Here is a 19,585-nt window from a genome sequence, read left to right on the forward strand (position 1 = left end):
ATGGTTTATTTAGGACTACATGTATATGTATGGTTTATTTAGGGCTATATGTATATGTATGGGTTTTTTTACGACTACATATATATGTATGGTTTATTTAGGACTACATGTATATGTATGGTTTATTTAGGACTACATGTATATGTATGGTTTATTTAGGACTACATGTATATGTATGGTTTATTTAGGACTACATATATATCTAGGGTTTATTTAGGACTACATGTATATGTATGATTTATTTAGGACTACATGTATATGTATGGTTTATTTAGGACTACATGTATATGTATGATTTATTTAGGACTGCATGTATATGTATGGTTTATTTAGGACTACATGTATATGTATGATTTATTTGGTTTATTTAGGACTACATGTATATGTATGATTTATTTCGTTTATTTAGGACTACATGTATATGTATGATTTATTTGGTTTATTTAGGACTACATGTATATGTATGGTTTATTTAGGACTACATGTATATGTATGGTTTACTTAGGGCTACATGTATATGTATGATTTATTTGGTTTATTTCGGACTACATGTATATGTATGATTTATTTGGTTTATTTAGGACTACATGTATATGTATGATTTATTTAGGACAACATGTAAATGTATTATTTATTTAGGACTACATGTATTTCGGATTTCAAACATTTTGGTTGAGCATCACTGAAGAGACATTATTTGTCGAAATGCGCATCTGGTGCATCAAAATTGGTACCGTATAAGTTCTACATGTATATGTATGATTTATTTGGTTTATTTAGGACTACATGTATATGTATGATTTATTTAGGACTACATGTATATGAAAGATTTATTTAGGACTACATGTATATCTATGGTTTATTTAGGACTATATGTATATGTATGGTTTATTTAGGAGTACATGTATATGTATGATTTATTTAGGACTACATGTATATGTATGGTTTATTTAGGACTACATGTATATCTATGGTTTATTTAGGACTACATGTATATGTATGGTTGATTTTGGACAACATGTATATGTATGATTTATTTTTGACTACATGTATATGTATGATTTATTTAGAACTACATGTATATCTATGGTGCATTTAGGACTTCATGTATATGTATGGTTTATTTAGGACTACATGTATATGTATGGTTTATTTAGGACTACATGTATATGTATGGTGCATTTAGGAGTACATGTATATGTATGATTTATTTAGAACTATATGTATATGTATGATTTATTTAGGACTACATGTATATGTATGGTTTATTGAGGACTACCTGTATATGTATGATATATTTGGTTTATTTAGGACTACATGTATATGTATGGTTTATTTAGGACTACATGTACATGTATGATTTATTTGGTTTATTTAGGACTACATGTATATGTATGATTTATTTAGGACTACATGTATATGTATGATTTATTTAGGACTACATGTATATGTATGATTTATTTCGGACTACATGTATATGTATGATTTATTTAGGACTACATGTATATGTATGGTTTATTTAGGACTACATGTATATGTATGATTTATTTGGTTTATTTAGGACTACATGTATATGTATGATTTATTTAGGACTACATGTATATGTATGATTTATTTGGTTTATTTAGGACTACATGTATATGTATGATTTATTTAGGTCTACATGTATATGTATGATTTATTTAGGACTACATGTATATGTATGATTTATTTAGGACTACATGTATATGTATGATTTATTTGGTTTATTTAGGACTACATCTATATGTATGGTTTATTTAGGACTACATGTATATGTATGGTTTATTTAGGACTACATGTATATGTATGGTTTATTTAGGACTACATGTATATGTATGGTTTACTTAGGGCTACATGTCTATGTATGATTTATTTGGTTTATTTAGGACTACATGTAGATGTATGGTTTATTTATGACTACAAGTATATGTTTCATTTATTTAGGACTACATGTATATGTATGGTTTATTTAGGGCTATATGTATATGTATGGGTTTTTTTACGACTACATATATATGTATGATTAATTTAGGACTACATGTATATGTATGGTTTATTTAGGACTATATGTATATATATGGTTTATTTAGGACTACATGTATATGTATGGTTTATTTAGGACTACATGTATATGTATGATTTATTTAGGACTACATGTATATGTATGATTTATTTGGTTTATTTAGGACTACATGTGTATGTATGGTTTATTTAGGACTACATATATATCTATGATTTATTTGGTTTAATTAGGACTACATGTATATGTATGATTTATTTAGGACTACATGTATATTATGATTTATTTATGACTACATGTACATGTATGCTTTATTTAGGACTACATGTATATGTATGATTTATTTAGGACTACATGTATATGTATGGTTTATTTAGGACTACATGTATATGTATGATTTATTTAGGACTACATGTATATGTATGATTTATTTGGTTTATTTAGGACTACATGTAGATGTATGATTTATTTAGGACTACATGTATATGTATGATTTATTTAGGACTACATGTATATGTATGGTTTATTTAGGACTACATGTATATGTATGATTTATTTGGTTTATTTAGGACTACATGTAGATGTATGATTTATTTAGGACTACATGTATATGTATGGTTTATTTAGGACTACATGTATATGTATGATTTATTTGGTTTATTTAGGACTACATGTATATGTACGATTTATTTAGGACTACATGTATATGTATGATTTATTTAGGACTACATGTATATATATGGTTTATTTAGGAGTACATGTATATGTATGATTTATTTAGGACTACATGTATATGTATGATTTATTTGGTTTATTTAGGACTACATGTATATGTATGATTTATTTATGACTACAAGTATATGTTTAATTTATTTAGTACTACATGTATATGTATGGTTTATTTAGGGCTATATGTATGGGTTTTTTTACGACTACATATATATATATGATTTATTTAGGACTAGATGTATATGTATGATTTATTTAGGACTACATGTATATGTATGGTTTATTTAGGACTACATGTATATGTATGGTTTACTTAGGGCTACATGTATATGTATGATTTATTTGGTTTATTTAGGACTACATGTATATGTATGATTTATTTAGGACTATATGTATATGTATGGTTCATTTAGGACTACATGTATATGTATGGTTTATTTAGGACTACATGTATATGTATGATTTATTTAGGACTACATGTATATGTATGATTTATTTGGTTTATTTAGGACTACATGTATATGTATGATTTATTTAGGACTACATGTATATGTATGATTTATTTGGTTTATTTAGGACTACATGTATATGTATGGTTTATTTAGGAGTACATGTATATGTATGATTTATTTCGTTTATTTAGGACTACATTATATGTATGGTTTATTTAAGACTATATGTATATGTATGATTTATTTTCGACTACATGTATATGTATGATTTATTTAGGACTACATGTATATGTATGGTTTATTTAGGACTACATGTATATATATGGGGCATTTAGGAGTACATGTATATGTATGATTTATTTAGGACTACATGTATCTGAATGGTTTATTTAGGACTACATGTATATGTATGGTTTATTTGGTTTATTTAGGAGTAGATGTATATGTATGATTTATTTGGTTTATTTAGGACTACATGTATATGTATGATTTATTTAGGACTACATGTAAATGTATTATTTATTTAGGACTACATGTATTTTGGATTTCAAACATTTTGGTTGAGCATCACTGAAGAGACATTATTTGTCGAAATGAGCATCTGGTGCATCAAAATTGGTACCCTATAAGTTCTACATGTATATGTATGATTTATTTGGTTTATTTAGGACTACATGTATATCTATGGTTTATTTAGGACTATATGTATATGTATGGTTTATTTAGGACTATATGTATATGTATGGTTTATTTAGGACAACATGTATATGTATGATTTATTTGGTTTATTTAGGAGTAAATGTATATGTATGGTTTATTTAGGAGTACATGTATATGTATGATTTATTTAGGACAACATGTATATGTATGATTTATTTAGGACTACATGTATATGTATGATTTATTTGGTTTATTTAGGACTACATGTATATGTATGGTTTATTTAGGAGTACATGTATATGTATGATTTATTTGGTTTATTTAGGACTACATGTATATATATGATTTATTTGGTTTATTTAGGACTACATGTATATGTATGATTTATTTGGTTTATTTAGGACTACATGTATATGTATGATTTATTTGGTTTATTTAGGAGTAAACGTATATGTATGGTTTATTTAGGAGTACATGTATATGTATGATTTATTTAGGACTACATGTATATGTATGATTTATTTAGGACTACATGTATATGTATGATTTATTTGGTTTATTTAGGACTACATGTATATGTATGGTTTATTTAGGAGTACATGTATATGTATGATTTATTTGGTTTATTTAGGACTACATGTATATATATGATTTATTTGGTTTATTTAGGACTACATGTATATGTATGATTTATTTGGTTTATTTAGGACTACATGTATATGTATGATTTATTTGGTTTATTTAGGAGTAAACGTATATGTATGGTTTATTTAGGAGTACATGTATATGTATGATTTATTTAGGACTACATGTATATGTATGATTTATTTAGGACTACATGTATATGTATGATTTATTTGGTTTATTTAGGACTACATGTATATGTATGGTTTATTTAGGAGTACATGTATATGTATGATTTATTTGGTTTATTAAGGAGTACATGTATATGTATGATTTATTTGGTTTATTTAGGACTACATGTATATGTATGGTTTATTTAGGACTACATGTATATGTATGATTTATTTGGTTATTTAGGACTACATGTATATGTATGATTTATTTAGGACTACATGTATATTATGATTTATTTATGACTACATGTACATGTATGTGTATGATTTATTTAGGACTACATGTATGTGTATGATTTATTTAGGACTACACGTATATGTATGGTTTATTTAGGACTACATGTATATGTATGATTTATTTAGGACTACATGTATATGTATGGTTTATTTAGGACTACATGTATATGTATGATTTATTTAGGACTACATGTATATGTATGGTTTATTTAGGACTACATGTATATGTATGATTTATTTAGGACTGCATGTATATGTATGATTTATTTAGAACTATATGTATGTGTATGATTTATTTAGGACTACACGTATATGTATGGTTTATTTAGGACTACATGTATATGTATGATTTATTTAGGACTACATGTATATGTATGGTTTATTTAGGACTACATGTATATGTATGGTTTATTTAGGACTACATGTATATGTATGGTTTATTTAGGACTACATGTATATGTATGATTTATTTAGGACTGCATGTATATGTATGGTTTATTTAGGACTACATGTATATGTATGATTTATTTGGTTTATTTAGGACTACATGTATATGTATGATTTATTTCGTTTATTTAGGACTACATGTATATGTATGGTTTATTTAGGACTACATGTATATGTATGATTTATTTAGGACTACATGTATATGTATGGTTTATTTAGGACTACATGTATATGTATGGTTTACTTAGGGCTACATGTATATGTATGATTTATTTGGTTTATTTCGGACTACATGTAGATGTATGGTTTATTTATGACTACAAGTATATGTTTCATTTATTTAGGACTACATGTATATGTATGGTTTATTTAGGGCTATATGTATATGTATGGTTTTTTTTACGACTACATATATATGTATGGTTTATTTAGGACTACATGTATATCTATGGTTTATTTAGGACTACATGTATATGTATGGTTTATTTAGGACTACATGTATATGTATGATTTATTTAGGACTACATGTATATGTATGGTTTATTTAGGACTACATGTATATGTATGATTTATTTAGGACTGCATGTATATGTATGGTTTATTTAGGACTACATGTATATGTATGATTTATTTGGTTTATTTAGGACTACATGTATATGTATGATTTATTTCGTTTATTTAGGACTACATGTATATGTATGGTTTATTTAGGAGTAGATGTATATGTATGATTTATTTGGTTTATTTAGGACTACATGTATATGTATGGTTTATTTAGGGCTATATGTATATGTATGGTTTTTTTTACGACTACATATATATGTATGGTTTATTTAGGACTACATGTATATGTATGGTTTATTTAGGACTACATGTATATGTATGGTTTATTTAGGACTACATGTATATGTATGATTTATTTAGGACTACATGTATATGTATGGTTTATTTAGGACTACATGTATATGTATGGTTTATTTAGGGCTATATGTATATGTATGGGTTTTTTTACGACTACATATATATGTATGGTTTATTTAGGACTACATGTATATGTATGGTTTATTTAGGACTACATGTATATGTATGGTTTATTTAGGACTACATGTATATGTATGGTTTATTTAGGACTACATATATATCTAGGGTTTATTTAGGACTACATGTATATGTATGATTTATTTAGGACTACATGTATATGTATGGTTTATTTAGGACTACATGTATATGTATGATTTATTTAGGACTGCATGTATATGTATGGTTTATTTAGGACTACATGTATATGTATGATTTATTTGGTTTATTTAGGACTACATGTATATGTATGATTTATTTCGTTTATTTAGGACTACATGTATATGTATGGTTTATTTAGGAGTAGATGTATATGTATGATTTATTTGGTTTATTTAGGACTACATGTATATGTATGGTGTATTTAGGACTACATGTATATGTATGATTTATTTAAGACTACATGTATGTGTATGGTTTATTTAGGACTACATGTATCTGAATGGTTTATTTAGGACTACATGTATATGAATGGTTTATTTAGGACTACATGTATATGTATGATATATTTAGGACTGCATGTATATGTATGGTTTATTTAGGACTACATGTATATGTATGATTTATTTGGTTTATTTAGGACTACATGTATCTGAATGGTTTATTTAGGACTACATGTATATGTATGATTTATTTAGGACTACATGTATATGTATGGTTTATTTAGGACTACATGTATATGTATGGTGTATTTTGGACTACATGTATATGTATGATTTATTTAGGACTACATGTATATGTATGGTTTATTTAGGACTACATGAATATGTATGATTTATTTAGGACTACATGTATATGTATGATTTATTTAGGACTACATGTATATGTATGGTTACTGTTTACATATGGAGCTATGTGTTTCCTCACTAACTTTACAAATGAAAAGTTGAATATAACGTAGTGATCAATCTCATAACTCCTATAAAGGTGAATAGAACCAACGGTGATCAATCTCTTAACTCTATAAAGAACTCATAATCTAGAGTAGGGCAAACATGTACCCCTGGATATACCAGATGTGAGTTCAGGTACCTCGGATGAAAAAGCATCCCCTGTCGACGGTCACATCCCTCGTGAGCCCTGTGTCTTGATCAGGTAAACGAAGCAATCCGTATTCAAGATCATTGTGTAAAGAATTACCTAACAATATGGTATGAGACACGTCAGACAGCAGTTGACCCAATGACAGGTTACATTGTTAAACTAGATCGTTGTAACGACCATAAAATTTGCGAAATCCTGATATTAAACGAGACTGTTGAAACCCCTGTAACATCTGCTTGTTTGTCAGTAGTCTGCTTCAATTGAAAAACTAATCATACACAGTGCAAGCTCTGTTGTATTGAATACATAAACATGGGAAGTTGACGATGGAGATGCTGAAATCATCCCGTTTGTCATACAAAGTTGAGTTGTTACTTTGCTATTAAAATCTATGTTCAATAAAGTATCGAAGTGCGAAGCAGATGTGATATATCTAAATGTTGAGTTGAAGGCCAAAGGATGATTTTTATCTGATGTAGAAACGTTTGAATGGATTCTGCTTTATAGGAATATAAAACAGGTCAGCTAATAAAGGAGCACTATTCGTGCCCATGGGAATTCGAAGAGAATGTTTGAAGATCTGATCACCAAAGATTACGAAAATATTGTCAATGAGGAACTCCAGCATATTTTCAATATCAACTTCAGAGTACCTGTGCACAGAATCAGAGTGGTGTTTAAGAAAGTAATTTTTGAAAGATATATTTTTTTCCCATTTCTATTGACGAAGCAAAATTCTAAGATGTCATAAAGTATATGGTTTGATGCATAGTGAGGAATGGTGGTAGAAATAGTTGAAAAATCATACATTTTAAAACGTTGATTTGAGAAAAGCAATTACTAAGAATAATTAGAATTCCCATTTGATTTACACTACTCCTGGCATATGTCGTTGCACCGTACGTTTGAAGTTTCTCTTTCACAGCAGTTATTTTCGTGAGGAGAAAAATATGGACTTGATAAAACATTTATTGTATCCAGCAATGTATCTATGTTTGTAAATTAGGATTCAAGTATAAATTCGGTAACTCATATTCACCCGTCCCATTGACTGGGATGTTAAACGTGTTGAAAACTGAAACAAGAATTTCATCTTTTGAGAGGGAAGTTGGAGTATAATCAGGCTTATCAAATGTGGAATTAATGCCAAGATCGTTTAATTTGAGTGGTTTGATTGTTCTGGTAATAGATGTATAATTGTTATATATGTCGTTGGAGGTAAGGTCTTCCAACAGTCTGTTACGAATATCCATGGGCACAAATTGTGCTCCTTTATTAGCTGACCTGTTTTTGTATTTTTATGAGGCAGTATTTATTCAAAAGCTTTTACATAAGAAGATGTAATATCTTACTGTGGTCGTCAATTCGATATTCAGATACATCTACGATATTTTTTTCTACCTACAATTCATTCAAATGTCGATTCCATATACATGTATCTAAGTCATCCTGAAATAAGACACCATATGGTATTCCATATCTGCTTCATATTTGGATATTTTACTGAACATAGACGTTCACGACAAACTAATAACTGAATGTTGTTAGTCGTTTTCAATTTATCAAATCTAATATTCTTTTTTGTTGTTATCTACCTCCTTATGTAACTTCCAGTCAGCGTTGCATTACTTTGTTTACATCGTCTGCTGTTTACATCGGATAAAAAAGAAAACCCAGAACATTTGTTATTAAGGAAAAATCCATTTTTTAAAAAAGTTTCACTATGGTCACACAAAAAAGAACGAAATAAATTTAAAGGAAATATTTCTTATTTTATTACCATTTTTCTGTTTTCATTTTCATCCTGGTGTTTTGGCGCGGCCACTTATAAATTTCATTATGTATGTGACATCGATTTCCGGAATATAAGTCAGAATCAAAGAGGGATAACTCTTTACAACAATCAGAATGAGGTATATGGATACTATGCACAATCCAATTACTATATTTTTTCAATGAAATACATGTATAACGGAATGAACTTAAAATATGTTTTAAAATTGGAAAAATAATTGGGAATATAGACCTGTTTGATGTCCCTTGCTCTTTTATTGAATACAAACTGCCATTATGTCAAATACTGTCTGACTTTTTTTCATACTTAACATTTTGCTGTTCTTTACGTACTGATATTGAGTACGGATTACTCTGTTTACCTTCTTAAGATATAGGACTCGTGGCGAAAGCGACCGGTCAAAATGGGATGCTTAGTCCTTTTAGGCTCCTGATTCATCAAGAGTTTCCAGAAGTTTGTGTACTAGTATATTTGCCCTACCCTAAATTTTGTATTCGTTTATAGGATTTATGAGATTGATCACAATTCATTACCTTCATTATCCCCTCGGAGATCATAGCGAGAGGGGATATAGTAACAGGAACACCAATCGATCTACTGCACAACCGAAAGTTGTGAAAAAAACTGCATGATCGACATCCGGTTGAGCAGTAAACCCCTCCCCCCTTGATTCAGTTGTGTAGGGGGTAAGTTGACCCATACAACTTTTAAAGATTGGGCATTAAATCGATAAAATAAGAATGTGATGTTCTGGGCAATTTAATATCCGATACACGATGATGGCTCGTTTGACGCTTGAAATTGTTTTGACGTTTGAGTTGGTAGTGAGTTTTTACCAATAAAGTTGAACTTTTGAACGAAAAAAACCCAGTCTCCATCTTATTCTATATAAAATTGCAAATACGATGTTTTTCACACCGCCTTCAGCTATAATGTCTTGTAAAGGGTAACAAGAATTGTCACTTGTTTTTCAAGAAATTTTATATAAATAAAATGATTATGCACGTTTGCATAGGAGATTTTTGGTTGTGCAGTAGATCAATGAGAAGAAATCATATTAACCTCCTGAATTCCAGTATTTGGAATTTATATATTTTGTAAGAATGTTTTGTTGAAATTTCACATTATACTATTATATGATCGATAAATTCTGTCATTTGGGTGTTCTTGTATTTATGTTCTTGCATTCTATCAATATAATATTCAGTGAGAACACAGTTTAACAGCAGATATTCTTGATTACGGTATTTTGATACGCATGTTGGTGTTGTGGGGTGAAATGAAGGAACATGCTCACTTGAATCCTGAGATAATAAAGAAAAGGTAAAAATAGGGTGGGATCATTTCCCTCTGAAGAACTACTGGGATAGAAAAGTTAAAACTTGCATAAAAGCTTCCTAATATAGTGTAGATTCAAGTTTGTTCAAATCATAGTTCATGGGAATAAGTTGAGACTACAATAGAGGATCCAAGATTTGCATGGGATTTATAGGAAAAATCTTTAAACAAATTCTTCTCAAGAGCCACTGGGCCAGAAAAATTGAAATTCACACGAAAGCTTTCTGACATAGTGTAGATCTAAGATTGTTCAAGTCATGGCCCCCGAGGGTAGAGCGAGACCACAACATGCAAGTATATAGGAAAACTCTTTGAAAATATTATAAAGAACAACAGGGCTATGAATAGTCATTTTGGCATGCAAACATCCAGTGCAGATTCACATTTGTTCAAATTGTGCCCCCCCCCCCCCCGAAAGTAGGGTGGGGACACAAAAGGGAATCAATATTTTACATAGGAAATGAGAAATAGAATTTTTTTCTTGTCAAGAACAGCAGGGTCATTATTAGTTGTACATGTATTTGATATGCAAGTGCAAGCATCTCAAGTCAGTCCAGAGTCTAGTTTATTCAACTCATGGCCCCTGGAGATAGAATGTGGCAACTTTAGGGGATCAAAATTTTACGAAACATCCTTAAATATCTTCATCCCAACAACAACAGGGTCATGGTTTGTCATGTTAATATGCAAGCTTTTACTGGAAGCTCAAATTAAAGTTTGTTCAATTCAGGGGTAAGATGGAGCCACAATAGACGGTTTAAGGTATTCATTGTATAACGAAAGGATAATGAACAATTTTGAAGGATTTAAATCAACATAAATGTTTAATAATGATGAAAGTGAAGGAGATGAAATTCACATGACTGGTACATGATTAGAAGCCGACCTTTTTGCACTTGAGATTGTTTTTGAAGAGTTGTCTGCCATTTGTAAAAATAAGAAAACTTAAATTTTCTAAAAATGTGTGTGGTAAATGATTAATTTTATTTTATATTGTCATAAAGAGAACGTGTAAGTAACTTTCTACCAAGATATTTGAATGAAAATATGACTTCAATGTTAAATTCTAGGTGGAATAAATCAAGCAGTAAACAAAAATTCCTATGGTGGGTTATCTTTATTTGATGAACACTTCAAAATGACACCATGACTACAAAATTCCCACCATCCATTTACTAGATATGACATATGGTTGTTATGCATTGAATACCTTAAGTTGTATATGGGATTATGAGGAAAATTAATTAAAACAATTTCTTTTCAAGAGTAACAGGGTCACACTAAATCATATCCAAATACAAATGTTTCCAAGTTGTATCAATTCAAGGTTTTCAAATAACTCTGTGACTAAAGTTGGGGGCTCATTGTTTTTGTGTCTGGCTGTCTGTTTGTCTAAGATTTTAACCTTGCTTATACTTTTAAATGGTGAGTGATATGATTTTTGATAATCTTTGGGAAATGATTTCTATCGAAAAAGTTTTTACCCTATGACCTTGATCTTAGCCTGCTTTTAAGAAAACCTCACCTATTCAATATCTCTAGAACTACATGTATTTAAAGTAGAGCTTTCATATTTTGTATATAGATGTCTTATGACAAAACCTTTCATTTCATCTCTGACCATGACCTTCTCCAAAAAAAAACCAACAACCACAAAGTACTATTGGAATTGAGGCATTCCCATGTTGTATGAATTCAGTTTTGGTTACTACGATGTCGTAAAATTTGGGGCCACAATATGGGGTCAATTTTTTTTCATGGGAATGGAAATTCAAAACATTTCTTTGAAAAATCTCAACAGCAGGACCAAGGTGTCTCAGGTGAGCGATATGGTCCATGGGTCTCTAGCTTTCCTTTGAAATCCTTGATGAGCATTAAGAATATTGCAAAGAAATATCACCAATGTTTTAACTTACATCTTCCTAAAAAGATATAATTTATTTTACACTCAACTTAGTAGAACTATTTGCAAAGAGAGGCAGTTGTCTTCTAACAATCTTTTGGAATTCCCATGGGCACGAATTGTGTTCCTTTGTTAGTTGACCTGTTTTTATATTCTTATTCAAAAAGTTTGAGAAAAAACAATCTCTTGCTGTGGCTTCATATTCGACATTTAGATATATCGACGTTTTATCTGGTGTGTCCAGGGGTCCGTGTTTGCCCAACTATCTATTTTGTATTGCTTGTAAGAGTTATGAGATTGATCACTATTCGTTATCTTCACGTTGCATCTAGGAGATGCTTACTCCTCCTATGCACTTGATCCCACCTTTGGTATATCCAGGGGTCCGTGTTTGCCCAATTCTCTATTTACTATTGCTTATAGGAGTTGTGAGATTGACCAATGTTCGTTATCTTCACCTTTCCTTTTGTTAAAGGTGTAGTGGAGGCAATTTCTATCAAAGAGAACACTATTGAGATTGCTGTTGCCACACACGGAACAAGGCTTCAACATTTCAAACTACATTATTTGCTTAGGAATGCAAGAAGTTTTGACAATTATAGAAACCGAACTTGTTGAGCTCTTATTAGTCATTTTTCAAACGGGGCTACATGTTTGCTTGTTGTTTAAAAAAAAGGACTGCGTATTTGATTACTCATAATTGTGTGCAATCACAGAGCAAAATACTAAATACATTGTGGAACTCAAACGCACAGTCGTGATGTATTGTCAATCCGTTAACTAACCAGAGAGAGGAGTCTTGAAATTTGGATATAATTTTAGTTTTGCCACGGTATCGTGGTTTCGTTTGAAATATTGTATTAATTTATTCTTTATCCGGATATAAAAAATTAAAAATACTAGTAGTTCGTGCATGCACTATAATTGCTAAAACGTATGTCTATGGTATTCATAGACACTGTGCTCTTATATACTGATCTACAGCAGAACCTTCATAGTCAATGAAACAAAGTGTTGAAATTTGAAACTTTTCACTATGGTCATGTCAATTTCCATGAAATATATATATGTATGTATTCGTAATTGATTTACATCGCGGTAAAAACCCGATAATACTAATTATCTTTCTCTGCGGTTGTTCATTAGAAAACGATATTTTTCTCTCCAATCTGAAACTTCATATTTTTATTAAACACGATGAAAACAGTAGGCGAGTTTCACTTCTGTAGTTCCTACATGTGCATTCATACAGCACGACTTGGCTAAGCTAAACATTAACACTTCATGCTCCAAATCTGACAATATTTTGTATCACAAGACAACATGTAGACTATCTTAAATACTCGGGACCCCCGGTTTTAAGGTCATGTCCGAATGACCCGTGATTCGCACTTCTAAATACCGAGCGTTTGACGAAGGAGCAATGTTTGACGTGACGATGGTACAGTACATGCTAGAACTCACGACCCCCCCCCCCCCCCCCCAACATTCCCCGTCATGAAGTGCTTTACCACCAAGCTACCGCGACCGGTCCCGCTGATGATTAAGGAATGACTTACATTAATCAAGAGGAGACAGATTCAGATTAATGTTTTGCCAATACAGGCATTGTTTTTTCTCTCATTTCAATATTGACATTAACGTGAAAAACATAAAAACCATGTCCTAGTTTTAATAAGAAATATTAAATCGTTTGACTTTACTGCATTTACAAAACATGAGTAACTTTGGGGACAAATATGTCCTACCAACTCTTTTGAAAAGCACTTAGCGTATATTGAAATGTCAGTAATTTTGTTTCCACGGGTCCAACAGCCCAGGGTGACAGGTGTCAGGCTCTACAAAGTCCGCAATGCCCCATATACATGTATGCATGATAAGCAACAGTGTTTCAAATTCAGGGTAACAAAGGAAAAAAACCTGTTAGTCCGGATCTGGATTATTTAGTCTTTATAAAAAGTTCACCCATAATCGTTCTAGATTGTTACCTAAGGCCAAGTAAATGTAATTGATTGTTTTTAAATGGCTTTAGTATGTGGACATATACGTAAATATTTGATAGACCTCTTACAACGATGTACTAGCAGGGTGCATGGTTTTGTTATGTATTTTGAGTTCTATATGATATTTCATATCTTTATAATGGTATATACCCGGTCTTAATGACTTTTAACTAGATTATTGAACGAACATATACTCGTAATTATATAACATATGAAAAAGTGTTGAATATAGGTGTGACGTGAGGTGGATTCGAACCAAGGCAAAAATAATATACTGCCAGCGCTGTTGCTGATTGAGCTTCTCTAAGTACTACTCGTGTCTTATCCTGAACTGATCCTCAAGTAAAGATTGTTACAACAGTATCCGAGTAGTTAAACATATTCAAATATAATAAGGGGCCTACGTGGCGTAGTGATTAGGGCATCGCGCTCAAAATTACACAGCCTCTCACCTCTGTCAGCGCGGGTTCGACTCCCGCTCGCGCCGGTAAGTGAGAAAGTTTCCCAGTTTACTTGCGTAAGGTCGGTGGTCTCTTCCCAGGTACATTGTATCTGGGTTCTCTCTTCCACCAATAAAAACTGGGCGCCACCATATAACTGAAAAATTTATGAGTGTGGCGGAAAACATCAATCAATCAAATATAATACAGGATGCACTTAGCTATCGAGGTCATTCGGATGATTTAACAATAAAGTAAGTCAAACGTTACTACACTCCTCCCCAAAATCATTGTTTTGGGTGTTTCTTCTGATCTGCGCTGCATAGATAGTGAAGTCACAACTCTTCTCGTGTAAACGTAGAAATCCGTAGTCAAAGTCATTATGTAAAATTGGTATGAAACAAGACATCATAAATAAGATCATTATAACGATTAAAGTTATGTTTTAGGTCCGTCCATCACTCAGAGTTCACTGTTAAGTTAACCATTACGTATACAAGAATTTTTCGAATTATATGCAGATGAAAGGTGAAGATAACGAACAGTGTTCAATCTCATAACTCCTATAACCAATACAAAATAGATAGTTAGGCAAACACGGACTCCCGGACACACCTGAGGTGGGATCAGGTGCCTAGGAGGAGTAAGCATCCACTGTTGACCGGTCACACCCGCCGTGAGCCCTGTATCTTGATCAGGTAAACGGAGTTACCTGTAGTCAGAATCAGTGTGCCAAGAACAGCCTAACAATCGGTATGAAACACGTCAGACAGAATTTGACCCAATGATAGTTAAAACGACCATAGAATTTGCGAAATGCTGACTTTAAACGAGGCTGTTGAAACCCCTTTATCATGAACTTGTTTGTCAGTAGCTTGCTCGATTGAAAAACTGACCACACGCATAACAAGCTCTTGCATATCGAATCGGTTGAGAGATATAAACGCCATATGCAGGTGATAATAGAATATTGCTACATAAATTTGGGAAGTTGACGATGGAGAAGCTGAAATCATCCCGTTTGTCATAAAGTTGAGTTGTTAGTTTGCCGTTAATATCTACTTTCAATAAAATATTTAAGTATGAAGCAGAAGTGAACGACTCTGTGGTGTATTTTATTTCGAGTTCACGGGGATATATCGAATCGACATATGAAAGTTAATATTGTTAATAGATAAAACATCGCTGATATATCTAAATGGTGAATTGAAGGCCACAGCAAGAGATTTTTTCTTCTCAAATAGACGTTTTCGAATAAATTCTGCTTCATATGAATATATATAAACAGGTCAGCTAACAAAGGAACACAACTCCAACAGACTGCAGTTTCATTTCTGTGGGGTATTGTTTGTCGCATATATTTGTTGAACAGATGGGGAAAAAACCACAAACCTTTCAAATGTGTTTGACCTTGAAAATGTGATTGATTGACTGACTTTCAAGTCTCGGTGAAATTTTTTCCACTCATATTGAGATGTCACCAGCTGTAGGTGGAGTACCACAAATTTAGACCTATGCTTACCGCGAAGGACCGTAGCAGTGTGGGTTCTTAAACGCACCAACGCCTGCCTCGACACGGGACCTCCGTTGTTAAGGTCATATCCGAAAGACCCGTGATTCTCACTTTGAAGTGTCGAGCGTTTGGCGAAGGAGCAATCACGGTCTAATTAAACGTCTTACATGGAGGTTTGACACGGCCATGGCTCGAACTCACGACCTCCAGGATATGAAGCGAACGCTCTACCACTGAGCTACCGCGACCGGTTTGAGAAAGAGAAGATAACAGAGATCAATCTCATCAATATTATATAGAATTAAGAGTAACACGGACCCCTGGACACACTAGACGTGGTATCAGATCCCTTGGAGGAGTAAGCGTCTCCATCAAAAAATATCAAGAAAATGTCGTGTTATTTGCATTTAAAATGATAAAGAAACATTCTATAATATCGATTTTAAACTCATGTAAAAACATCTCTGCGTCGATGGCATCATCAGAAAAGAAAAATAAAGGATATGTTGTATTCAATATTGGTTTTAATAGTTACGACGCCACCTCGGTAAATGTGTAAACCGTGGTTTATCAACTATTTAAAGTATCCACGTTCCCAAGTTACAGTAGGCGTTGGCGCAATAAAGAACGGCATTAAATGATAATCCCATGTCATGATCACAAGCCCTGAACACGTCCTCTGTCTCTGTGGTATGGGAACAAAAGTAGGACTATTCCTGGTCGCCACAGAGACTCTAAAAACTAAAACAAACATCCACAACACTTTATCAGTTTGTTGTCTAAATATGGATGAAATATTGCCACAGCACAAACTCAGTCAAATCACTAATACGGTTCTGAGCTCCATGTTTCGCAATTCATTATCGGTCGCAGTAGCGGTCAATCTATATGTACATGTAGTTGTGTTAGAAAGTGCGCACGGGGAAGTCTTAAATAATTTTTATAGCTACCTTAGAATAATTCCTAATCGATAACATGCATATACGTTATAAACAAAAGCTTTTTGAAAATATCTAGATATAAGCCTTGATAACTGTAATCACTTCATTTTATTTTATTCATTCTTAAATAAATATTACGAATGTACGATTCTATATAAAGTTTTTACAACTACTCCCTGGAAAGGCAGAGTTTAAAACATAGAAGCAACTGATCATGAATTTCCAGATATCAATTAAATAAATGAATTGATAAAATTAAGTTATTTTGGTTTGAATGTGCTACAGCTGCAAATATATATATATATATATATATATATATATATATATATATATATATGTAAAAAATAAAAATGAAACACGAAGACGTTTAGTAAAGCTTTAGCGCTATCATTTCAAATCTTCAGAAGCTTTACATTTAGTAACATAGCGACGTTACGTCACAAACAGCTGTTTCATTTTTATTTTTTACCTATACTTTTACCGATCATTGCGAAAAGTAACTATTATATATATATGTGTGTGTGTGTGTATTTTAGTTATTGCTTTGTTTAAAAAGCGGCGTGCAAATCAGAGTTGCAGACATGCACAGTATAGTTAGTCCAGCAAATAATATCACCTCTATCATGTGACTTAGTTACGGGATGCCTTGCCACTGTATTCTATTTATAAACTATAAGACACATTAAGCACATTTCTTAAGCATGATTGGTTTCTGCAATCTACTGGAACTCAAAATCAAATAATAGGCATGTTTGCTTCATTTACATACCATCATGATGGTACAAATCGATATTAGATTCTTCAATGCAAATTGCCTTATACTCATGGGCGGATTTATAATTTCAATTTAGAGAGGCGTGAGGAAGGTGTTTGTTGATCCCCAGTTCGCGCTGATGTGGGTCTAGTGGCAAAGTTCCCGGAACGTCCAGTGTTGAACTGTATTTTGATAATGATTGATTGATTGAATATTGTTTTACGTCCCTCTCTAGAATATTTCACTCATATGGAGACGTCACCACTGTCGGTGAAGGGCTGCAAAATTTCGGCCTATGCTCGGCGCTTATAGCCTTTGAGCAGGGAGGGATCTTTATCGTGCCACACCTGCTGTGACACGGGGCCTCGGTTTTTGCGGTCTCATCCGAAGGACCGCCCCATTTAGTCGCCTTCTACGACAAGCAAGGGGTACTAAGGACCTATTCGAACCCGGATCCCCACGGGATTATTTTGATAATGAAATCTAGTGTAAAACTGATAATTTTCAAGTACACATGCTGCAATCTAATTTAGGAATAAATAATGTTTCAGTTTTAAAACTTCCTTCAGTCATGTTTGATAACGCTGTTGGCTGTGTCTAGCGTCGACTTAGTGACTTCCATATATGTTTTCTCTGAACTTCCTCGATATACATGTTGCAGCAATCGTAAGTGTAAGATCCTTTGAGGCGCAACTACTGGTTTTAAAATGATTAATGTTAAGTTCTGCTGCAATTTTAACCGGACACATGGATATTTCATATATTCATCATTTTATTTTTTGAAAACTCTCAAGTGCTCTTGCATTAAGGATAGTACATGTAATGTTTTTTTAACTGAGTATTCAAATTAAATTGGTTTTTTTAAAATTTTGTTTCCAATTTCAAATAAAATATTTCATATTGCAATTTCCGTGTGTTTCATGGAACTAGTTTAGAATATTGAATATTTTAGCGGTCGATTTGATACTTTGCATCAAAATTATCTGTTAACATTTTGTGACGTCTCTCCGAGTAACTAAATCTCGAATAGGACGTGAACGTAAACAAACGAACTAAAGACAAAACCAGAATCTACGGAATACCCACCTATCTAATAACTAAAGGCTATTGCAACAGTGTTTTCGATCTTCCTAGGTCGGCGCGGGTTCGAATCCTGCTCGCGCCGGTAAGTGAGAAAGTTTCCCAGTTTACTTGCGGAAGGTCGGTGGTTTCTTCCCAGGTACATTGTATCTGGGTTCTCTCTTCCACCAATAAAACACTGGGCACCACCAAATAACTGAAAAATTGTTGAGTGTGGCGGAAAACATCAATCAATCAATCCTAGTAGGAATTACAGCGAAAAGGACAATCTCTA

Source organism: Ostrea edulis, chromosome 5 (assembly GCF_947568905.1).
Source record: "Ostrea edulis chromosome 5, xbOstEdul1.1, whole genome shotgun sequence".
NCBI classification, from domain to species: domain Eukaryota; kingdom Metazoa; phylum Mollusca; class Bivalvia; order Ostreida; family Ostreidae; genus Ostrea; species Ostrea edulis.